We start from the raw sequence: 25,807 nt of genomic DNA, 5'->3' as shown, positions 1-25,807 counted from the left end.
AGCGCCACACCTGTGTATAGATCTGTGTGAAACAGCGCGCCACCTGTGCCTGGTTCTGTCTGGAACAGCGCCACACCTGTCCATGGTTGTGTCTGGAACAGCGCACCAGCTGTCTCTGGTACTGTCAGGAATAGCGCCACACCTGTCCATGGTTCTGTGTGGAAAAGCGCTACACCTGTCCATGGTTCTGTGTGGAAAAGCGCTACACCTGTCCATGGTTCTGTGTGGAAAAGCGCTACACCTGTCCATGGTTCTGTCTGGAAAAGTGCCAAAGCTGTCCATGGTTCTGTGTGGAAAAGCGCTACACCTGTCCATAGTTCTGTCTGGAACAGCGCCAAAGCTGTCCATGGTTCTGTCTGGAACAGTGTCACACCTGTCCACAGTTCTGTCTAGAACAGCACCACACCTGTCCCTGGTTCTGTCTGGAACAGTGCCACACCTGTCCATGGTTCTGTCTGGAATAGCGCCACACCTGTCCCTGGTTCTGTCTGGAACAGTGTCACACCTGTCCACAGTTCTGTTTAGAACAGCACCACACCTGTCCCTGGTTCTGTCTGGAATAGCGCCACACCTGTCCATGGTTCTGTCTGGAACAGCGCCACACCTGTCCCTGGTTCTGTCTGGAACAGCACCACACCTGTCCATGGTTGTGTCTGGAACAGCGCCACACCTGTCCACGGTTCAGTCTGGAATAGCACCACACCTGTCCACGGTTCAGTCTGGGATAGCACCACACCTGACCATGGTTCTGTCTACAACAGCACCACACCTGTCCCTGGTTCTGTCTGGAAAAGCGCCATACCTGTCCTTGGTTCTCCCTGGAACCGTGCCCAACCTGTCTATGGTTCTGTCTGGAACAGCGCCACAGCTGTCCATGGTTCTGTCTGGAACAGCGCCACAGCTGTCCATGGTTCTGTCTGGAACAGCGCCACAGCTGTCCATGGTTCTGTCTGGAACAGCGCCACACCTGTCCATGCTGGTGTCTGGAACAGTACGATACCTGTCCATGGTTCTATCTGGAACAGCGCCACACCTGTCCACGGTTCAGTATGGAAGAGCGCCACACCTGTCCATGTTTATGTCTGGAAAAGCGCCACACTTGTCCATGGTTATGTCTGAAACCGTGCCCAACCTGTCTATGGTTCTGTCTGGAACAGTGCTACGTCTGTCCATAGTTCTGTTTGGTATTGCAGCTCATATACTGAGACCTGAGTGAAGCTGCAATACCACATACAACCTGTTGACAGGAGTGGCGCTGTTTTCAGAAGAAAACAGCCATGTTTTTCTAATTGAGGATAAAATGAGAAATAGAATAGGAAAAAGAAGTGATGGATATACATTACAGTATATGGGAGCTTGTTGAGGACACTGATTATTTGGATCCAATGGCTGGGTCCTCCACTCATCCTACATAGTAGCTCTTTGGGTAGCTGTGTAAAATATATACCGTATATAAAAAATACTGTATATATAAATATTTTAACAAATAAATAAAAAAATATTTAAAATGAATAAAAATATATATCTAGATATATACAGTATATAAATAAATATATACACATTTTTATTATTATTATTATTATTATTATTATTATTATTATTATTATTATTATTATTATTATTATTAATAATAATAATAATTTATTTTTTTGCTTCTTTTAAAAAAATTCCTAAAAATGTATCTATGGAAGAATATCCGACTGTACAGTTAATGCCAAGGTTCCTGACAATGTAACCTCTGAAGCGCTTAAGGAAATCTGATAAGGGTCCCGGTGGGTGTCATTTTTTTTTTTCTCTCATTCTCTCGAGTGAATTGTTCTTTTTGAATTTCCATGTAAAAATTCTCCCCGGATCATCGGTGCAGGTGTGGAGGGTTTTGTGTTCTGCAAATCTCTATAGACCCCCCTTTCAAAGCTCCTTGCTGAGCACATTCCCTGTCAAGAGGTCTCAGTGCTCATATCTCAGCTCTCAGGCTTCTTTCAGGGCGGAGGGGAGACGGGCGAAGGCTTTACACGCGGTGATGGGAAACGCTTCGGAATCCTAAAGGGCGCATTAAAAATGTATTGTTTGCAGCGGAGCGGAGGCTGCACATTAACATACATGTCAGAGATTCTGGTAGAACCACATCTGATGGGAAGAAAAAAAAACACAAACCCAATTACAGGATGACATTTCTACATAAATCTCTGTAGGAGCTGGAAATGCGCGGAAACAATGGGGATAGGACCAACAAGAAGTAGTCTATGTGTAGAGGAGATGTATCTTTGTATATAGAGAAATATTCAGGAATATCTATCTACCTTTCCTTTTTTCCATGTAATAATTTCCCCATCCTGGGCCCCATCTTGTAATAATGTCCCTCATTCTGACCCCTTTATTTATTAATGGCCCTATCCTGGGGCCCTTCCTGATACAATGTCCTTTATCCTGGGCCATTTCCTGAAATATTGTCCCCCATTGTGTAATAATGTCCTTCCTTCTGGCCCCTTTATTTAATAATGTCCCTATCCTTGGCCCCTTCCTGGTATAGTATCCCCCATCCTTAGCCCCTTTATTTAATAATGTCCCCCATCCTAGGTACCTTTCTGTATTAATCTCCCCCATGTTGGGTTCCCTCATTGTACAATGTTCCTTGTCCAGACTACTTTCTGGTACAATGTCTCTCATCCTGGGCCCCTTCCTGATATTATGTCCTTTATCCTGGGCCATTTCCTGAAATATTGTCCCCCATTGTGTAATAATGTCCTTCCTTCTGGCCCCTTTATTTAATAATGTCCCTATCCTTGGCCCCTTCCTGGTATAATATCCCCCATTCTTAGCCCCTTTATTTAATTATGTCCCTATCCTTGGCCCCTTCCTGGTATAATATCCCCCATCCTTAGCCCCTTTATTTAATAATGTCCCCCATCCTAGGTACCTTTCTGTATTAATCTCCCCCATGCTGGGTTCCCTCATTGTACAATGTTCCCTGTCCAGACTACTTTCTGGTATAATGTCTCTCATCCTGGGCCCCTTCCTGATATAATGTCCTTTATCCTGGGCCATTTCCTGAAATATTGCCCCCATTGTGTAATAATGTCCTTGCTTCTGGCCCCTTTATTTAATAATGTCCCAATCCTTGGCCCCTTCCTGGTATAAAATCCCCCATCCTAAACCCCTTTATTTAATAATGACCCCCCATTTTAGGTACTTTTCTGTATTAATCTCCCCCATGCTGGGCTCCCCCATTGTACAATGTTCCCCGTCCAGACTACTTTCTGTTATAATGTCTTTCATCTTGGGCCCTTTCCTGATATAATGTCCTCTATCCTGAGCCATTTCCTCAAATAATGTCTCCCATTGTGTAATAATGTCCTCCCTTCTGGCCCCTTTATTTAATAATGTCCCTATCCTTGGCCCCTTCCTGGTATAATATCCCCCATCCTAAGCCCCTTTATTTAATAAAGTCCCCCATCCTAGGTACTTTTCTGTATTATTCTCCCCCATGCTGGGCTCCCTCATTGTACAGTGTCTTCCGTCCAGACTACTTTCTGGTATAATGTCTCTCATCCTGGGTTCCTTCCTGATGTAATGTCTTCTATCCTGGGACTTTTCCTGAAATAATGTCCCCCATAGTGTAATAATGTCCTCCATCGTGGCCCGTTTATTTACTAATGTCTCCCATCTTAGTACACTTCCTGTTGTATTAATGTCCCTATCCTGGGCACCTTCCTGATATAATATCCACCATCCTGGGCCCATTTTTTTATTAATGTCCCACATCCTAGGTACCTTTCTGTAATAATCTCCACCATGATGCTGGGTTCCCTCCTTGTATAATGTCCCCCATCCCCACTCCTTCCTGGTACAATGTCTCCCATCCTGGGCCCCTTCCTGATATAATGTCCTCTAGTCTGGGCCTTTTCCTAAAATAATTTCCCCATGGTATAATAGTGTCCTACCTCCTGGCCCCTTTATTTAATAATGTCCCTATCCTGGGCCCCTTCCCAGTATAATATTCCCCATCATGGGTCCCTTTATTTAATAATGTCCCCCATCCTAGGTACCTTCCTGTATTAATCTCCCCCATTCTAGGCTCCCTCCTTGTACAATCTCCCCCATCCAGATTCCTTCTCCAGGTATAATATCCGCGATTCTGGGTATTTTTATGTAATAATGTCCTCCATCCTAGGTACCTCTCTGTAATAATCTCTGCCATGCTGAGCTCCCTCCTTGTTCAATGTCCCCCAACCAGATTTGTTCCTTGAATAAAATCCCCCATCCTGGGCCCCTTTGTTTAATAATGTCCCTAATCCTGGTACCCTTTCTGTATTAATGTCCCTATCCTGGGCCCCTTCCAGTTATAATAGCCCCCATCATGGGCCTTTTTACTTAATATTGTCCCCCATCCTAGATACCTTTCTGTATTAATCTCTCCCATGCTGGGCTCCCTCCTTGTGCAATACCCACCATCCAGACTCCTTCCTGGTATAATGTCTCTTCTCATCCTGGGCCCCATCCTTATATAATGTCCTCTATCTTGGGACTTTTCCTGAAATAATGTCCCCCATCGTGTAACAATGTCCTCCATCCTGGCCTCTTTAGTTACTAATGTATCCCATCTTAGTACCCTTCCTGTATTAATGTCCCTATCCTGGGCACTTTCCTGATATTATATCCCCCATCCTGGGCCCTTTTATTTAATAGTCTCCCCCATCCTAGGTACCTTCTTGAATCAATCTCCCCCATGCTGGGTCCCTTCTTGTATAATGTCCCCCATCCCAACTCCTTCCTGGTACAATGTCTCCCATCCTGGGCCCCTTCCTGATATAATGTCCTCTATCTTGGGCCCTTTCCTAAAATAATTTACCCCATGATATAATAGTGTCTTCCCTCCTGGCCCCTTTAATTAATAATGTCCGTATCCTGGGCCCCTTCCTAGTAGAATATCCCCCATCCTGGGTCACTTTATTTAATAATGTCCCCCATCCTAGGTACCTTCTTTTATTAATCTCACCCATGCTGAGCTCCCTCCTTGTACAATCTCCCCTATCCAGACTCCTTCCTGGTACAATGTCTCCCATACTAGGCCCCTTCCTGATATAATGTCCTTTATCCTGGGCCATTTTCTAAAATATTGTCCCCCATTGTGTAATAATGTCCTTCCTTCTGGCCCCTTTATTTAATAATGTCCCTATCCTTGGCCCCTTCCTGGTATAATATCCCCCATCCTTAGCCCCTTTATTTAATAATGTCCCTATCCTGGGCCCCTTCCTGGTATAATATCCCCCATCCTTAGCCCCTTTATTTAATAATGTCCCTATCCTTGGCCCCTTCCTGGTATAATATCCCCCATCCTTAGCCCCTTTATTTAATAATGTCCCTATCCTGGGCCCCTTCCTGGTATAATATCCCCCATCCTTAGCCCCTTTATTTAATAATGTCCCCCATCCTAGGTACCTTTCTGTATTAATCTCCCCCATGCTGGGTTTCCTCATTGTACAATGTCCCCTGTCCAGACTACTTTCTGGTATAATGTCTCTCATCCTGGGCCCATTCCTGATATAATGTCCTTTATCCTGGGTCATTTCCTGAAATATTGCCCCCATTGTGTAATAATGTCCTTGCTTTTGGTCCCTTTATTTAATAATGTCCCAATCCTTGGCCCCTTCCTGGTATAAAATCCCCCATCCTAAACCCCTTTATTTAAAAATGACCCCCCATTTTAGGTACTTTTCTGTATTAATCTCCCCCATGCTGGGCTCCCCCATTGTACAATGTTCCCCGTCCAGACTACTTTCTGTTATAATGTCTTTCATCTTGGGCCCCTTCCTGATATAATGTCCTCTATCCTGAGCCATTTCCTCAAATAATGTCTCCCATTGTGTAATAATGTCCTCCCTTCTGGCCCCTTTATTTAATAATGTCCCTATCCTTGGCCCCTTCCTGGTATAATATCCCCCATCCTAAGCCCCTTTATTTAATAAAGTCCCCCATCCTAGGTACTTTTCTGTATTATTCTCCCCCATGCTGGGCTCCCTCATTGTACAGTGTCCCCCGTCCAGACTACTTTCTGGTATAATGTCTCTCATCCTGGGTTCCTTCCTGATGTAATGTCTTCTATCCTGGGACTTTTCCTGAAATAATGTCCCCCATAGTGTAATAATGTCCTCCATCCTGGCCCCTTTATTTACTAATGTCTCCCATCTTAGTACACTTCCTGTTGTATTAATGTCCCTATCCTGGGCACCTTCCTGATATAATATCCACCATCCTGGGCCCATTTTTTTATTAATGTCCCACATCCTAGGTACCTTTCTGTAATAATCTCCACCATGATGCTGGGTTCCCTCCTTGTATAATGTCCCCCATCCCCACTCCTTCCTGGTACAATGTCTCCCATCCTGGGCCCCTTCCTGATATAATGTTCTCTAGTCTGGGCCTTTTCCTAAAATAATTTCCCCATGGTATAATAGTGTCCTACCTCTTGGCCCCTTTATTTAATAATGTCCCTATCCTGGGCCCCTTCCTCGTTTAATATTCCCCATCATGGGTCCCTTTATTTAATAATGTTCCCCATCCTCGGTATCTTCCTGTATTAATCTCCCCCATGCTAGGCTCCCTTCTTGTACAATCTCCCCCATCCAGATTCCTTCTCCTGGTATAATATCCGCGATTCTGGGTATTTTTATGTAATAATGTCCTCCATCCTAGGTACCTCTCTGTAATAATCTCTGCCATGCTGAGCTCCCTCCTTGTTCAATGTCCCCCAACCAGATTCGTTCCTTGAATAAAATCCCCCATCCTGGGCCCCTTTGTTTACTAATGTCCCTAATCCTGGTACCCTTTCTGTATTAATGTCCCTATCCTGGGCCCCTTCCTGTTATAATAGCCCCCATCATGGGCCTTTTTACTTAATATTGTCCCCCATCCTAGATACCTTTCTGTATTAATCTCTCCCATGCTGGGCTCCCTCCTTGTGCAATACCCACCATCCAGACTCCTTCCTGGTATAATGTCTCTTCTCATCCTGGGCCCCATCCTGATATAATGTCCTCTATCTTGGGACTTTTCCTGAAATAATGTCCCCCATCGTGTAATAATATCCTCCATCCTGGCCTCTTTAGTTACTAATGTATCTCATCTTAGTACCCTTCCTGTATTAATGTCCCTATCCTTGGCACTTTCCTGATATAATATCCCCCATCCTGGGCCCTTTTATTTAATAGTGTCCCCCATCCTAGGTACCTTCTTGAATCAATCTCCCCCATGCTGGGTCCCTTCTTGTATAATGTCCCCATCCCAACTCCTTCCTGGTACAATGTCTCCCATCCTGGGCCCCTTCCTGATATAATGTCCTCTATCTTGGGCCCTTTCCTAAAAAAATGTACCCCATGATATAATAGTGTCCTCCCTCCTGGCCCCTTTAATTAATAATGTCCGTATCCTGGGCCCCTTCCTAGTAGAATATCCCCCATCCAGGGTCCCTTTATTTAATAATGTCCCCCATCCTAGGTACCTTCTTTTATTAATCTCACCCATGCTGAGCTCCCTCCTTGTACAATCTCCCCTATCCAGACTCCTTCCTCGTACAATGTCTCCCATACTAGGCCCCTTCCTGATATAATGTCCTCTAATCTGGGCCTTTTCCTAAAATAATGTGCCTCATCATGTAATAATGTCCTCCATCCTGACCCCTTTATTTAATATTGGCCCTATCCTGGGCCCCTTCCTAGTATAATGTCCTTCATCCTGGACCCCTAGCTGGCATAAGGTCCTTCATTTTTTGCCCCTTACTGGCATAATACCCCCCGTCCTGGGCCCCTTCCAATAACAATGTCTTCCTTTCTTCTCCAGCACATTTTAAAAAGAAACAAATGATTCAACGATAAGCAGCATCCTCTTCTAACTTTGTCACGCCAGCCACAGACAGCATATGATGTCATTGCAATGTGCCGCCTGTGACGGGCAAGCTGACGACAGCTACCGGCCTCTGATTGGCTGGCGATGCATATTGCATTTTAACGCATACAAAGGACCCATCCTAAGAGATATCTTTTCTCTATCTACCTATCCATTCCCTATCTATTTCTGTATCTTATACTTATTGGGGCTTGAAAAATCTCAGAAAACATAATCTGTCTTCCCTGTTTTCCTATGTAAAGAGAAAAAATATAGATACAACGGGTGAAATAAGTATTGAACACGTCACCAATTTTCTAAGTAAATATATTTCTATAGGTGCTATTGACATCAATTTCTCACCAGATGTCGGTAACAACCCATCCAATCCACACATGCAAAGAAATCAAACCATAAATGTCCATAAAGTATTAATAATGAGAAATGACACAAGGAAAAATAATTGAACACGCTTACTGACATGTATTTAAAGGGAACCAATCATCAGGATTTTCGTGTATAAGCTGCAGCCAGTGCAGTGCTGGCACTATCATGCACAGTGTGTACATACCATTGGGGTGCAGCTCGGGTGTTTAGGCAGTGAAATTCATCTTTATAAAGTTTGAAATTTCGTGCACTTTTTGATTGACGTGTGCACCTCTCTGTTAATGTCCGGGCGGGTTATGCAGGAGTTCCCCGCCCCCCCCCACCAGCCTGTTCCTCCCTCTCTCCTGATGTCCGGGCGGGTTATGCACGTGTTCCCCGCCCCCCCGCGCCGCCTGTTCCTCCCTCCCTCCCTCTGGCTGTATGTAAATATCTAATCTTCAGAAACACGGCGCCGGAGTGGGCCTCTGCGCACAGCGCTTATCTTCGGCGCCATGTTTCTGAAGCACGCATCACACAGCTTGGTGTTAGAGGGCGGCGCATGCGCCCTCGCTCCTTCAGATCCCGTTGTGACCGCAGGAGCGAGCGCGATAACAGGACTGCAGAACAGCTGATCGGAGGACGCGATCAGCTGTAGCTACGATGACGTGCCGCCCCAGGACACCGGGCCAGCACACCAGCCGGTGAGACATCGCTGTGGCGCCGCCCTCTCAGACACCAAGTTGTGTAATGCGGGGGCTTCAGAAACATGGCGCCGGAGATAAGCGCTATGCGCAGAGGCCCACTCCGGCGCCGTGTTTCTGAAGATTAGATATTTACATACAGCCAGAGGGAGGGAGGGAGGAACAGGCGGCGCGGGGGGGCGGGGAACACGTGCATAACCCGCCCGGACATCAGGAGAGAGGGAGGAACAGGCTGGTGGGGGGGCGGGGAACTCCTGCATAACCCGCCCGGACATTAACAGAGAGGTGCACACGTCAATCAATAAGTGCACGAAATTTCAAACTTTATAAAGATGAATTTCACTGCCTAAACATCCGAGCTGCACCCCAATGGTATGTACACACTGTGCCTGATAGTGCCAGCACTGCACTGGCTGCAGCTTATACACGAAAATCCTGATGATTGGTTCCCTTTAATAATTCACACAAAAGTCTTTGTTGGTGATAAAGCTTACAGACGCCTCCGGTATGGAGACACTAGTTGCTTGCATTGCTCAGGTGGGATTTGGTCCATTCTTCCACACAAACACTCTTCACATCCTGCAGGCCCCGGCTCCTTCTATAAATTCTGAGCTTTAGTTCCTTCCATACATTTTCTATTGGATTCAGCTCCGGTGATCGGCTCGGCCATTCGAGCAGATTTAGTTTCCTCCTCTGAAGCCAGTTGGTAGTTTCCTTGGCTGTGTGTTTGGGATCATTGTCTTGCTGAAATGTCCTCCCTCGTTTCATCCTCATCTGGTAGATGGCAGCAGATGTTGATCAAGAATGTCTTAGTACATTTGTCCATTCATCCTTCCTTCAATGATATGAAGTTTGCCAGCGACGAATGTTGAAAAACAGCCCCACACCATGATGTTCCCACCTCCACACCTCACTGGTGTTGGTGGTTTTGGGGTGATTTGCCTTTTGGCCTCCAAACATGGTGTGTATTATGGCCTCCAAACAGATACATTTTGGTCTCATCTGACCAGACTATATTCTCCCAGTATTTATGTTCAACAATGGAGTCTTGCATGGTGAGCGTGCATACAGGAGCGTGCATACAGGCCATGGAGGGAAGTGCATTAGTTGTTGTTTTCTTTGAAACATTTGTACCTTCTGATTCCAGGGTCTTTCTCTAGCGCTCCACAGGTGTCTTTGGCTCTTGGCCAACTCTTCTAATAATCCTTTTCACTCCTCTGTCTGAAATCTTGTGGAGAGCACTTGGTCATGGCCGGTTTATGGTGACATGGATGATCTTTCCATTTCCGGATTATGGCCCTAACAGTGATCACTGGAACCTACAGGAGTTTAGAAATAACCAATGCCATCAGTATGTTTTGTAACAATAAGGTTGCCAAGGTCTCGAGACAGCTCACTGGTTTTACCCATCATGAGATGTTTCTTGTGTGGCCCCTTGATAATGAGATAATGAGACATCCCTTTTATCGGGCCATCAGTTGAACCAGCTGATATTATTTTTCACTAAATGGCAGGATTGCTTTCTAATTACTGATAGATTTCAGATGGTGTCATGACTTGCCAGGGCTTTTTCCACCTCTCTTTCTTTATGTGTTCAATACTTTTTCCCTGTGTAATTCCTCATTATTACACATAACTTAATTTATGGACGTCTATGGTTTGTTTTCTTTGCCTGTGTGGATTGGATGGGTTGTTACCGACATCTGGTGAGAAATTCACATCAATAGCCCCTTTACAAATATATTTACTATGAAAATTGGGGACGTGTTCAATATATATTTCACCCAATCTGTATTTCTATCTAGTAAATTTTGATCCGACATGAATCATATATTGATTGCCTTCCTAAGGATAGGTCCTCGATGCGTATTCCTGGGAAACTTCCCCCAAATTAGAGGCAAGTTGACATTATCATGCCCTAAAACTTTCTGAGACACCCATCTAGTGAAAAGACGGAGGTGAAGATAGGATCTAGAGACAATTTACAGATGCTGTGACCACCTAAGATTCTCTGATAAGGAAACTATTTGTTTTGTTTGTTTTTTTTCCATGAGTTTAATGGTTGAACAAGAATATCCGGCCCAGCTTGTTTCTCCACCCGCGTCCACAATGAGTGGAAATCAATGAGGGGTGAACAAAAAAAGAAAAAAAAAAATCGCCATTTTCTATATGTTGGATTTAAAGATATATATGATCTGTGTATTCATTCTGGCAGTGTTGCTTAGCAACAGCGGAACCTTCACACTCGGTGACCACCCTGCCATTCTGCTTCCTGTGTGCTCTGTTCTTGTCACCTCCTTAGGTCAGACGTTACCCGACCTGTGACTGGAGAGAATCCATACAGAGATGTATCTATAGTCAGGGACCGATCCCAGGACCCTGGCCCCGAACCAGAAGAGGGGTATCCGCTGTGATAATTCTACCATGAGCTGTCTGAGCAGCGAGAGACTATGAAGGGTTAATCAGAACTGACATTTTGTCTATCTCCTATGAAAAAACTACTATTGGGGGAATTTATCTAAAACTTTTATCTGGAAGTTGGAATAGAAAAGTTGCAAGTTTTTGATGTTAAAAATTTAGCGACTTTTGACATTTTTGCGCCAACTGGCAATTTTTAAAAATAAATGTATTTATCCCTTTGTCTATTTATCTTTCTATCTATTCCTCTATCCCTCTATCTATCTATCTATCTATCTATCCCTCTATCTATCTATCTATCTATCCCTCTATTTATCTATCTATCTATCTATCTATCTATCTATCTATCCCTCTATCTATCTATCTATCTATCTATCCCTCTATCTATCTATCTATCTATCTATCCCTCTATCTATCCCTCTATCTATCTATCTATCTATCTATCTATCTATCTATCCCTCTATCTATCTATCTATCTATCTATCCCTCTATCTATCTATCTATCTATCTATCCCTCTATCTATCCCTCTATCTATCTATCTATCTATCTATCTATCCCTCTATCTATCTATCTATCTATCCCTCTATCTATCTATCTATCTATCTATCTATCTATCTATCTATCCCTCTATCTATCGATCTATCTATCTATCTATCTATCTATCTATCTATCTATCTATCTATCTATCTATCTATCTATCCCTCTATCTCTCTCTGCTTTATGTAGAGGGGGCGGTAGTTCGTGTGATGGAGCTATAAATGCCATCTGTCACCTATTGTACAGCTCCCGGGCAGCTCTTCGTACAATCCTCCGCGCGGAGTGTCGTCTGCACGTTTTTCCAGCACATTTGGGGATTCATCAGCTGCTCGTATCCTGAATGTCTGATAGTTCGGAACTTATTAAGGCCTGTGAATAAAGACATAGAGGAATTATTATATCAATGAAATCAAATGTATCTGTATAATAACCAGATTAAAGGAATTATCTATCCCTCTATCTATCTATCTATCTATCTATCTATCTATCCCTCTATCTATCTATCTATCTATCTATCTATCCCTCTATCTATCCCTCTATCTATCTATCTATCTATCTATCTATCCCTCTATCTATCCCTCTATCTATCCCTCTATCTATCTATCTATCTATCTATCTATCCCTCTATCTATCTATCTATCTATCTATCTATCTATCCCTCTATCTATCCCTCAATCTATCCCTCTATCTATCCCTCTATCCCTCTATCTATCTATCTATCCCTCTATCTATCCCTCTATCTATCCCTCTATCTATCCCTCTATCTATCCCTCTATCCCTCTATCTATCTATCTATCTATCTATCTATCTATCTATCTATCCCTCTATCTATCTATCTATCCCTCTATCTATCCCTCTATCTATCCCTCTATCTATCTATCCCTCTATCTATCCCTCTATCTATCCCTCTATCTATCCCTCTATCTATCTATCTATCCATCTATCTATCCTTCTATCTATCCCTCTATCTATCTATCTATCTATCTATCTATCTATCTATCCCTCTATCTATCTATCCCTCTATCTATCTATCCCTCTATCTATCTATCTATCTATCTATCTATCTATCTATCCCTCTATCTATCCCTCTATCTATCTATCTATCTATCCCTCTATCTATCTATCTATCCCTCTATCTATCTATCTATCCCTCTATCTATCTATCCCTCTATCTATCTCTATCTATCCCTCTAGCTATCTATCCCTCTATCTATCTATCTATCTATCTATCTATCTATCTATCTATCCCTCTATCTATCTATCTATCTATCTATCTATCTATCTATCCCTCTATCTATCTATCTATCTATCTATCTATCCCTCTATCTATCTATCCCTCTATCTATCTATCCCTCTATCTATCTATCTATCTATCTATCTATCCCTCTATCTATCTATCCCTCTATCTATCTATCTATCCCTCTATCTATCTATCTATCTATCTATCTATCCCTCTATCTATCTATCCCTCTATCTATCTATCCCTCTATCTATCTATCTATCTATCTATCCCTCTATCTATCTATCCCTCTATCTATCTATCTATCCCTCTATCTATCCCTCTATCTATCTATCTATCTATCTATCTATCTATCTATCTATCTATCTATCTATCCCTCTATCTATCTATCCCTCTATCTATCTATCTATCTATCCCTCTCTATCTATCTATCTATCTATCCCTCTATCTATCTATCTATCTATCCCTCTATCTATCCCTCTATCTATCCATCTATCTATCTCTCTATCTATCCCTCTATCTATCTATCTATCTATCTATCTATCCCTCTATCTATCTATCTATCTATCTATCCCTCTATCTATCTATCTATCTATCTATCTATCTATCTATCTATCCCTCTATCTATCTATCTATCCCTCTATCTATCCCTCTATCTATCTATCTTGTGGCGTAACAATTACACTTAACTGTTCAGCTGCTTAGCTTCCTCGGTTACCAGCGACCATCGCATCTAATCAGTTAAATGAGAAGGAGGATCCTCGACACAATTGGGGCAACCTGAAGGCAGCTGATGGCTCACGGCGGGGGCCTAATTTGGACCTTCTCTGTGGACCCATTGGATTCTATGTAAGTCTAGTTAAGTCCATAAGGTCTTTTCTTTGACCTACTCGTCAATGAAACCTTAAACTCGCTGATTATGTTGGGGACTTTCCCGGCCTATGTGCTAAGCAGAGACCATTAATATCATGTGAACAGGGCACTAAGTTTACAATTATGGGGGGATGTAATGATGGCCGGGTAAAATGTGTGCCAGATTATTAAAGGAATTATCCATTCTATCAAAGGAATTATCCATTTTATCTATCTGGTAGTACCAAATTAAAGGAATTATCCATTCTATCTATCCGGTAGTTACAGATTAAAGGAATGATCCATTCTATCTATCCGGTAGTTACAGATTAAAGGAATGATCCATTCTATCTATCCGGTAGTTACAGATTAAAGGAATGATCCATTCTATCTATCCGGTAGTTACAGATTAAAGGAATGATCCATTCTATCTATCCGGTAGTTACAGATTGAAGGAATTATCCATTCTATCTATCTGGAAGTACCAGATTAAAGGAATTATCCATACTACCTATCCGGTAGTTACAGATTAAAGGAATTATCCATTCTATCAAAGGAATTATCCATTTTATCTATCTGGTAGTACCAAATTAAAGGAATTATCCATTCTATCTATCCGGTAGTTACAGATTAAAGGAATTATCCATTCTATCTATCCGGTAGTACCAGATTAAAGGAATGATCCATTCTATCTATCCGGTAGTTACAGATTAAAGGAATTATCCATTCTATCTATCCGGAAGTACCAGATTAAAGGAATTATCCATTCTATCAAAGGAATTATCCATTTTATCTATCTGGTAGTACCAAATTAAAGGAATTATCCATTCTATCAAAGGAATTATCCATTCTATCTATCCGGTAATGCCAGATTAAAGGAATTATCCATTCTATCTATCCGGTAGTACCATATTACAGGAATTATCCATTCTATTTATCCGGTAGTTACAGATTAAAGGAATTATCCATTCTATCTATCCGGTAGTACCAGATTACAGGAATTATCCATTCTATCAATAAAAGTTTAAAGGAATTTCCATGTAATATTTTAATTCCTATTTTAATGATTTTTTTATCTATCCCAGAATAAAGGACCTTTCCGTTCCTCCTATAGGACAATGTCGGATTAGACGCGTTTCTGTCTCGCTATATATCTATCTATACGCCCCTCCTTCCTTTTTTTATGATTTTCTTTATATAACACATATTTATAGGTGAATATTTCTCCATTTTCTCTCACATTTGCCCCTTTCTTCCCTGGGTGACACTGGTGAGGCATCAGGAAGGCAAGAAAACAACAAAATGCAGAACCTGAGCCCCCCCTAATAGCCTCATAAATAAGACAGGTCCGACAATATACAAAAATAGCACACATTAATAAAAAAGGACATGTTAGCACAGACCCTGTGGCGGCACTGACCATTCTCAAAATAGGGGTGTTTTCAGGAATAGGCTAAGACATAAATATTTTAATCCAGCATATAATTACCTTTTGTCGGTGCAGGGATCACTAGTAAGATTTATTAATCGATATCTATCGTTAAGGTGAACATTTGAGTTAAAAAGTGTTAAAAAAGAGGCTAAAAGGCTTCCCGCCTCCCCCTTGGTCGTAGAATGGTTTGCTCCGTCCTCCCTCCCGCCTCACACACTGGAGGGCAGACGCCGCTGCCAGCCGGGGGACGTGCCGAACGTGAGCAGCGCTCTGATTGGCTGGAGGAATCGGGTCGTCGTGGAGACGGGGACGCCAGGGCAGGGGGGGAAGTAAGGACACGGAGAGGTGGAGAGAGCGGCGGCGGCGGCGCAGAAGGCGGGGAAGGAGCGAGGAGGAGGCGGCAAAGGGGGAAGTGTGTGAGAAAATGGAAACAATACATCATACAGGGAGTCTCCATGAATAAAATACAAGCCAGGGAATAGGAAGTCAGTCATGTGTGGAAGTCACCCTTTAAGAGCTGTTATAACATGATAGGGGTTAATTATACTGCCTGTATACATGTATGTGCTGTCTATATATACTGACAGAGTTATATTGAATTTTTGGGGGACGTGTTACGACCATAAAATGGAAATTTTGCCGTTTTTCTTCATGGTGTTTACCTTAGGGATAAAATAAATTTATGTTGTCACAGATCGAACGTTTATTGACGTTGAGATGTTTTATTATTTTTATATTTCTTCTCTTTACTTTTTAATGTTTTTTTTATAGTTTTAAAAACTTTTTTTTACTCTTTAAACTTTATATTTTATTTTTCCCAAGGAACTTGAACCTGCGATCGCTCGAACTCCAAAATTCACGATGTCCTACGGAGAGCAGCTTGTGCCAACCCATAGGCACGGGACTTATCTGTCACTGTCGGCTCCGATTGCTGCTCTTACCTGCAGGTGTCATCTGTATAGCACAGCCGGCACCTGACCTGTGTGGAGTTCCATTACTGCTCTTATCCACAGGTGTCATCTGTAAAGCACAGCCGGCACCTGACCTGTGTGGAGTCCGATTGTTGCTCTTATCCACAGGTGTCATCTGTAAAGCACAGCCAGCACCTGCACTGTGTGGAGTCCGATTGTTGCTCTTATCCACAGGTGTCATCTGTAAAGCACAGCCGGCACCTGCACTGTGTGGAGTCCGATTGTTGCTCTTACCCTCTCAGACGTCATCTGTATAACACAGCTGGCACCTAACCTGTGTGGAGTCGATTGCTGCTCTTACACACAGGTGTCATCTGTATAGCACAGCCGACACCTGCTCTATGTGGAGTCCGATTGCTGTTCTTACCCGCAGGTGTCAGCTGTATAGCACAGCCGGCACCTGACCTGTGTGGATTTCATTGCTACTTTTACCTGTAGGTGTCCTCTGTACAGCACAGCCGACACCTGCCTTGTGTGGAGCCTGATTGCTGCTCTTACACACAGGTGTCAATTGTATAGCACAGGTGGCACCTGACCTGTGTGGAGTCTGATTGCTGCTCTTACACACAGGTGTCATCTGTATAGCACAGCCGGCACCTGCCCTGTGTGGAGTTCCATTACTGCTCTTACCTGTAGGTGTCATCTGTATAGCACAGCCGATACCTGCCCTGTGTGGCATCTGATTGCTGCTCTTATCTGCAGGTTTCATCTGTAAAGCACTGCCTACACCTGCTCTGTGTAGAGTCCGATTGCTGCTCTTACCCACAGGTGTCATCTGTATAGCACAGCCAGCACCTGCACTGTGTAGAGTTTGATTGCTGCTCTTACCCACAGGTGTCCTCTGTATAGCACAGCCGATACCTGCCCTATGTGCCGTTTGATTGCTGCTCTTACCTGTAGGTGTCATCTGTATAGCACAGCCGACACCTGCCCTATGTGGCGTCTGATTGCTACTCTTACCTGTAGGTGTCCTCTGTATAGCACAGCCAGCACCTGCCCTATGTGGCGTCTGATTGCTACTCTTACCTGTAGGTGTCATCTGTATAGCACAGCCGACACCTGCCCTATGTGGCGTCTGATTGCTACTCTTACCTGTAGGTGTCATCTGTATAGCACAGCCGACACCTGCCCTATGTGGCGTCTGATTGCTACTCTTACCTGTAGGTGTCCTCTGTATAGCACAGCCGGCACCTGCCCTGTGTGCAGTCCGATTGCTGCTCCTATCTGCAGGTGTCATCTGTAAAGCACAGCCGGCACCTGCTCTGTGTGGAGTCCGATTGCTACTCTTACCTGTAGGTGTCCTCTGTATAACACAGCTGGCACCTGCCCTATGTGGAGTCTAATTGCTGCGCTTTCACACAGGTATTATCTGTAGAGCACAGCCGACACCTGTTCTGTGTGGAGTCGATTGCTGCTCTTACCTGCAGGTGTCCTCTGTATAGCGCAGCCAGCACCTGACCTGTGTGGAGTGTGATTGCTGCGCTTTCACACAGGTGTCATCTGTATAGCACAGCCAGCACCTGCTCTGTGTGGAGTTCAATTGCTGCTCTTACACACAGGTGTCCTCTGTATAGCGCAGCCAGCACCTGCTCTGTGTGGAGTTCAATTGCTGCTCTTACACACAGGTGTCCTCTGTATAGCGCAGCCAGCACCTGCCCTGTGTGGTGTTTGATTGTTGCTCTTACCTGCAGGTGTCATCTGTATAGCACAGCCGGCACCTGACCTGCGTGGAGTCTAATTATTCAGCACATGTTCAGGCACAGCATTGAGAACAGCTGTACTGAGCAGTGTAGCTGTGACTCTAGCTCTAGAGAGTGAGATAAAACACTTACTAGAAAGCAGCACCGTCTCTTTAACTCTGCTCCTCTCTGCTGTTCACTACATAAAATAAATGGACAGCTACACTCTGCTCCCTTAATGAACAGGCAGACTGGGGATTTTAGATTTTTTTTTCAGTGAGAATGATGAGCTTAGGAGCCAGAGACGATGAGGAGAAGTGGCTCATAAGTGGAGAAAGAAGCTGATTTCTCCTAGAAGACACATTACAAAGCTTCTAATGTTTAATTTATGCAAAGTGTGACATAATTAAAATTATATTATTTCATAATCATAGTATTTTATTTTTTTACTATTATCACTACTTATATTATTATGCACTTTTTTCCCTTAGAAATATAGACAATGCTATATGCAGTATATTATTTATTTCTTAATCCTCTGTATTTTCGTCTCTGTGTTCATGGAGAAGGACGGTCGTGTAAACTGAGATTTCTGCCCTTAGGGTATAATCACACAGTCTGCTCGCGACTGAGAGAAAGAAAACCATTGTTCCCCTAATGGGCTGAGAGGCTCTCATCGGAAACGTGCTCCTTTGTCAGTTACAAGTATCCCGTGTGTATGTTTACGCCATATTCCAGACAACTATTAAAGGGGAAACTACCTGTAATAGATTAGAAAATTGCCTAAGTAGCAATTCCTTCGTATACTTTGATACTTTGATTAGTGGAAATGACTCCTTTACGAGCAGGTGTAATCCTAGTGATATAGTACGAAATACGGTAAAATTTAGATTTTATGACGTGTCCACACGATCAGATATCTCATCTATGGTCAAACGCCTAAAATTGAGCTGAGAATTCCCTTTAAGCATGAGTGTGTGTTTTAAAGAGGACCAGTAACTTCCCAAAAATATGTATTTTTGTTACCTGGTGTAAAAGCCGCTGTTCTCCCGAATCCGGCGATATTTTTATTTTCTTCCTGCGCCTCTCCATTCCTGAGATATGGCCCCTTCTTCCTTGTATATAAATCTAGCGCTTCACCAACTGGGCGTGGCCCCTAAAAAGCCGCCAAGACAATAGAACGCCCACTTGGCTATCAAGGCTAGATTTAAGTACTGAAAAGAAGGGGCTATATCTCGGGAACGGAGAGGCGCAGGAAGGAAAGAAAAACATCGCCGGATTCAGGAGAACAGTGGCATTCACACCAGGTAATAAAAATGATTGATTGCTCTCAGTGAGAGAAATAAAATTCTAATTTTGTAGTTGTGATACCTTTTAATGGCTAACTATCAATCATTTTTCAACTGGCTAAACACGGTACTACCAAAACTTTCTTTCTTTTAAGGTAATAATAAATACATGTCCTGTAAAAAGGGAAGTCCCATAAGAAGAACCCCTGAGCATATACAAATTTAGGTCATGGTACCCCCTTTGACAGACAGTCCTGTGGTGTCCGGCTGTAGAAGTTCACAGCGTTTGGCTACACAAACTGCTCCCTGACTCTTTATTCTTCCAGCTGTGGTGTAAAGAGTATCCTATGTATCTTCTCTGCTTGGGGTTAATCCCATTACTTTTAGGACCCTGCGGATATCCTCACCTTTCAACTTTTAATCATCATCACTTCCCTGCTGTCCTTAAATACCCACATTTCCACTTGGTCATTGCTGGTGATAGAGTTATATTCCTATACAGGCCTTGGATGCAAGCAGTCGGCTTATATCATCTGAAGAAACAGTTGTAGTTTCTCTCCCTGAGTCTTCTTGGAGATAAGTTGTTTGTATACTCCCCCTGTTTGTGCTCCCTGTGTTTTCTTTAGAGCTTAGTGGGGTTGACTAAGCGCTCATCCCATCCGTTCCTTACCTAGGGCCCAGTTCACTGTCAGTCAGGGTCAGGAATCCAGCTTGGCGCATAGGTGCGAACCTATCTAGTGTGGTGAGGACAGCCAAGGGCCAGTGGTAGGTTTGGTCAGGGGTCACCATCTTCCCCTTCCCTAGACACAGGGTTTCCCTTCCCTGTTGCCATACAGGTGCTACTTTTCCGTACCTAGCGTGACACTGGGGTGGGGTGGTGGTGGTGGTGGTGGGGGGTCCAAATACACAAACACAATAAAAATAACTAAAAAAAAATAAAACTTTGATCCCTGTAAATTTGCTGTGTAATCAGCAACAGACCTTTTGTTGTAAATCAAGGCTGGGCACAGAAAAAGCTAAGATATGGGGAGATAAGGTATGCACACCAGTGACTATGTAAGGGGAATACATGAAATAGCAGAAACTGCTGTGTGAATACTGACTTGAAAAATCCAATAGCTATATGCAAGAGTGAAAATGTGAAAAATGGAACCTGTATTACTGCCATGAACATATGAATCAAGAGAAATGTAGCTACTGAATTGATCAATGCAATAGAGCCCCAACACTACGCCAAACGTAGAGAAATACCCAGAGACTAAACATAGACGCACTGATATCTATACAAAAGATAGATTGAGACCCCCACGGGTAGCCTAACACCCACCCTCCCCACACACACTTACTGGTTTTATTGTACTTTATGTGCTAGAGATAATATATAGGACATGATGAGACGTTGTGACTCCCACGCTGCGGATTTTGCGCGGATTTTGCCGCGGATTTACCGCGGATTTTCCGAAAATCTGCAGCAGCGGCACTTCCAAGCCATTTCAATGGCATTTTGGAAATGCTGTGTCCATGCTGCGGATTTTTCCGCGGCGGATTTGCCGCGGATTTTGATCCGGAAAAATCTGCAGCATGTCAATTATTGTTGCGGATTTTGGTGCGGATTTTGGGTATAGAATGGGAAAAAAAAATCCGCATCAAAATCCGCGGCAAAATCGCGGTAATCCGCGGTAAATCCGCGGCAAAAATAAGGTACCTTCACACTTTAGCGACGCAGCAGCGATCCCACCAGCGATCTGACCTGGTCAGGATCGCTGCTGCATCGCTACATGGTCGCTGGTGAGCTGTCAAACAGGCAGATCTCACCAGCGACCAGTGACCAGCCCCCAGCCAGCAGCGACGTGCAAGCGACACTGCGCTTGCACGGAGCCGGCATCTGGAAGCTGCAAACACTGGTAACTAAGGTAAACATCGGGTATGGTTACCCGATGTTTACCTTAGTTTCCAGCGCACACCGCTTAGCTTAGCGTGTGCAGGGAGCAGGAGCCGGCACTGGCAGCGTGAGAGCTACGGAGGCTGGTAATGAAGGTAAAGTTACCCAATGTTTACCTTGGTTACAGCTTACCTCAGGCTGTCAGACGCCGGCTCCTGCTCCCTGCACATTCAGGATTGTTGCTCTCTCGCTGTCACACACAGCGATGTGTGCTTATCAGCGGGAGAGCAACAATAAAAAAACCAACCAGGGCTGTGTGTAACGAGCAGCAATCTCACAGCAGGGGCAGGATCGCTGCTCAGTGTCACACACAGCGAGATCGCTAATGAGGTCACAAAAACCGTGACTCAGCAGCGATCTCAGTAGCGATCTCGCTGTGTGTGAAGTACCCCTAAGTAAGGGGATGTACTAAGCAAATGGCGAAAGGGAAGGGAAACCCTGTGTCTAGGGAAGGGGAAGATGGTGACTCTTGACCAAACCTACTGCTGGTCCTTGAGTTTCCTCACCACCCTAGATAGGTTTCACACCTATGCACCGAGCCGGATACCTGACCCTATATATTTCTAGTGCTGGTCCCTGGGGTCCCTCACCACCCTAGATAGGTTCCACACCTATGTGCCAGGCCGTATGCCTTACCCTAAGTATCCCTAATGCTAGTCCCAGGGGTTCCTAGATAGGTTCCACAACTCTGCGCCGAGCAGGATACCTGACCCTAGGTATCCCTAGTGCTGGTCCCAGGGGTCCCTCACCATCCTAGATAGGTTCCACACCTATGTGCAAGGCGGTATGCCTGACCCTAGATATCCCTAATGCTGGTCCTAGGGGTCCCTCACCACCCTAGATAGGTTCCGCACCTATAGGCCGACCGGGATACATGACCCTAAGTATCCCTAGTGCTGGGGCCTAAATACAGAATGGGTGGGATGAGCTCTTCATCAACCCCACTAAACACTATAGAAGACACAAGGAAGACACAGAAGGAAAGGCATGAGCTACTTATCCACAGGTGACTCAGGTAGAAGTTCAGCAAAGTTTTCAGCAACGATACCACAGAGGAGTGCAAGCCACCTGCTTGCGTCCAGAGCTAGAATGAACTGAAAATATCACCAGCACCAGTCCAGGGTAAAGGGAGTATTTAAGCACAAGGGGAATACTAATAATCAGCAGCTGGATGAAAGGAGGGCTCCACTGGGTCCTAAAGGGGAAGAGATGAAAACCCTGCAGAAAAGCTACCTAATACAATGAGTATTAACAGCAGGAACAATGGAAAGTCAGAGAGCATTTTGCGCAGCCAAACACTGCGAACATTTATTGCCAGAAACCACATAACTGTATGTCACTCGTGACACACCCGTGACAGGAGTAAAATACAAAATAAAAGTACTATAATTTGCGTTTCGTAAATATCATCTGCTTCATCAGGTCCAAATCACATTGAATGTGAACTATGATTGTGACCTGATGAAGGAGATATCTGCGAAACACGTTGTTAGTAAAATCACCATCACATTTTTTTTGGCGTTTCCTCTCATTCACCTCGGCGCGGTATTAACCCTTCTACAACCATCCTATTAGAAATTTCTCTATATAGGAAAGCTTTCAATTTCCAAGGCAGATGTCACTCCATAGTGTTGCCTGTGCCGGCACCATAGATTAGCCACATTGGGGCTACCTCTGGTGGTGAGCACTGATCACTGAGGGTTAACGTCGCTGATGTTTCCATGCCAAAGGTGGACCCGGCCTGTGAAGCTACATCTATTCACTTGGTCATTAAAGGAGTTCTCCACTTTGGAGAATCCCTTGAAGATAAGCCTATCACAGAGTGTACCTCTGCTGCCACTACCATGATCCGCGAGGACATGTGACAGGAAGTGCTCACTTTCTCTGCAGTGCCACCACTGGTGAAATGCGGTATTACACAGGGCTCAATCATATTTACAGGCCGTGTATCGTACAGGACAGGTCGGGTCCTCCAGAGCGGGAGACGCTCTTTGTAGAGCAGCGGTGGCACAAACACTACTCACTGAACATGAACTATTCATTCCCATTGGGTTAGAGCCAACACATCCGACCTGGCCAAAAGTACAAGGAAGGGCGCGACTCGGGTTTCAGGTATGTACAATGTGTGTCAACACGGGGTGAAGTTATATAATCTGTTTACATGTCGGGATCGGCCTCATATCTACAGGAACTGGCGTGGGACACTTTGAGGTTTTGAAGTAAAACAAAGGGAACAGTAAGTAAAGCGAGCTGGGAAAGGCGGCTCTAGAATACGGAGAGCCTAAAGGTAAAAAAGCAGCAAAAAAACCCCCCAAGAAATAAATATAAAAAAATAGTAATAAAAATAAATACAAAATTACAAAAGAAGCCGCCGCTTTATGGATGTTCTCCCGACGGAGAGGCCGGTGCTGCCGGTGACTCCTGGTTATTACACCGAGCCGCCATTCATGGCCCTGTAATTACAGTCAGGACTCAGGCGATACGGAAAAGGCTCCAGCGCCAAAATCATGGAACGTGGATAGCGGCTACTGGTCTACAAGAGACAGATAGATAGATAGATAGAGGGATAGATAGATAGAGGTATAGATAGATAGATAGATAGATAGATAGATAGATAGATAGATAGATAGATAAATAGTGTCACGCTCCCGGTGTCCCGGCACCGCTCCTTACCCACTGATCCGGTCCACGTGCCTACCGATCGCGGCCGCCGCTCCCGCTCCTGCTCCCCTGCCTCATGTGTTTGCCTCTGGCTCCTAGGCTTCATGCATGTGTATAGGGCGGGTCCGCGCCCACTCACCTTGTCTTATAGGCCCAACACTCCTGAAACAGGATATGGCTGATACAGGTGCAGGGTATATAAGACTTCCCTTTCCAGGTGGGCGGCGCCTGATCAACATGTTCCCATAGCTAGGTGCTCAGGTCCCTTTGTACTTTGTCCCCAAGACTAACTCTGTCTTTTCCTCAAAGCCTGTCTGCCGCCTTGACATTGTCCCGATTGCGGAGTTCTCCAGGAAGTGTCCCGTGACTGCTGTGGTTTCCGCCATCATCCGTCAGTTTGATCTTGTCACCGGTCCCTGGTTATATCGCTCTGCACATCTCGTCTGGATCCGGATCCTGCCTGTTGTCTCTACTCGGCACCTGAACCCGGTTCCAGTCATCCGTCCTGCCTACGGCTCCATTTGGACTCTTGCAGACTTCTATAGGACTTGGACTTCGTACCTCCCGTGTTCCGGCTACCGTGCATTAAGGCCCTCTGGCGGGGTGACTGGACAGTCCCTGTATAGGGGTTAGCTCCGGGTTGCCTCTCTGGAGAAGTCTGGTGCACGGCCCAGTGAATCCACATCCAGGACGTTACAGATTGATCAGGCCATGGATTCCACCGGTGCACAAACGTCTGAACTGGCTGAACTGCGCCAGGAACTGGTGCAACAGCGTGAGACCCTAACCCGCATACTGAATTTCTTGACGTCTGTGGACCACCGTTTGTATATGTTACAGACCGCAGCCACGTCCTCATCGACGCAAAAACAGCGACTGCATCTGTTTCCTCCTCAGCGTCGCAACTCCGCCTAGCTGCTCCGCCTCGTTATGCAGGGGACCCCAAGACCTGTAGAGGTTTTCTAAATCAATGCTCGCTACATTTCGAGTTGCTTCCACACCTCTTTGCCTCTGATTGAGCAAAGGTAGCCTTTCTGATGTCTGAATGAGGACCCAGTGACTACCGACATTCTGGAATTCCTTCAGGCCTTCCGTAGCAGCTTTGATGAACAAGGACGCACCACTGCGGTCACCTCCTCGGTCCTCCGGCTACGCCAAGGAAGCCTAACGGTTGGTCAGTACACCATCCAGTTCCGTACGCTTGCCTCTGAGTTAGGATGGAACAACGAGTCATTGACGGCAGCCTTTTGGGAGGGCCTCTCCGGCCGCATCAAGGATGAATTAGCCGGTCGTAATGTTCCTCGTACTTTGGATGCTCTAGTCTCTCTAGCAACCCAGATCGATCTTCGTTTTCAGGAACGATCCAAGGAAGTATCCCAGGAGAGGAGACCAATTCGTCACACCTCCACTCCGCAGAGGTCTACTGTTCCCCCGCCACTGCCATCCTGCGATTCTACTCCCGAACCTATCCAAATAGACCGTCTGGGACTAGCTGAGCAACGCCGAGCAGAGCGGCTCGCCCTGGGTCTGTGCTTCTACTGTGGAAGCGGTACACACCTGCTTCATTCTTGCCCTGAGAGACTGGGAAAACCCTAAGTCCTAGGGTTGGTGGGTGATGCCACCCTAGGTACTGGAACCCCCTTAGTCCCGGTTACGCAGACTGTCCAGGTGACGACAGAGAAGACCCGGTTCACGGCAGAGGCTCATATTGATTCGGGGCAGCGGGTAATTTCATCCAACAGGCTACGGTGGACCGATACCGGGTACCTGTCATCCCGCTTGCTAAACCCCTCAAGCTCGCCTCCGTGGACGTAAAACCCGTATTCGAACCCGTGTT

General features: G+C 44.8%; 1 long non-coding RNA gene across 1 annotated transcript; it reads right to left on the bottom strand.

Moving 5' to 3' along the window:
- Nucleotides 1-1,802: 1,802 nt before the first annotated feature.
- On the bottom strand, nt 1,803-24,040 carry LOC142301117 (uncharacterized). The gene is made up of 3 exons (XR_012752693.1): nt 23,983-24,040; nt 12,140-12,273; nt 1,803-2,127 (listed from the first exon to the last, which is right to left on the bottom strand). It is a non-coding gene; the product is annotated as an uncharacterized LOC142301117 (long non-coding RNA).
- Nucleotides 24,041-25,807: the final 1,767 nt, after the last annotated feature.

The sequence above is a fragment of the Anomaloglossus baeobatrachus genome, chromosome 4 (genome assembly GCF_048569485.1).
Source record: "Anomaloglossus baeobatrachus isolate aAnoBae1 chromosome 4, aAnoBae1.hap1, whole genome shotgun sequence".
NCBI lineage: Eukaryota > Metazoa > Chordata > Amphibia > Anura > Aromobatidae > Anomaloglossus > Anomaloglossus baeobatrachus.
Note: the sequence above shows the minus strand (reverse complement) of the source record. Positions and strands in the feature narration are given on the sequence as shown.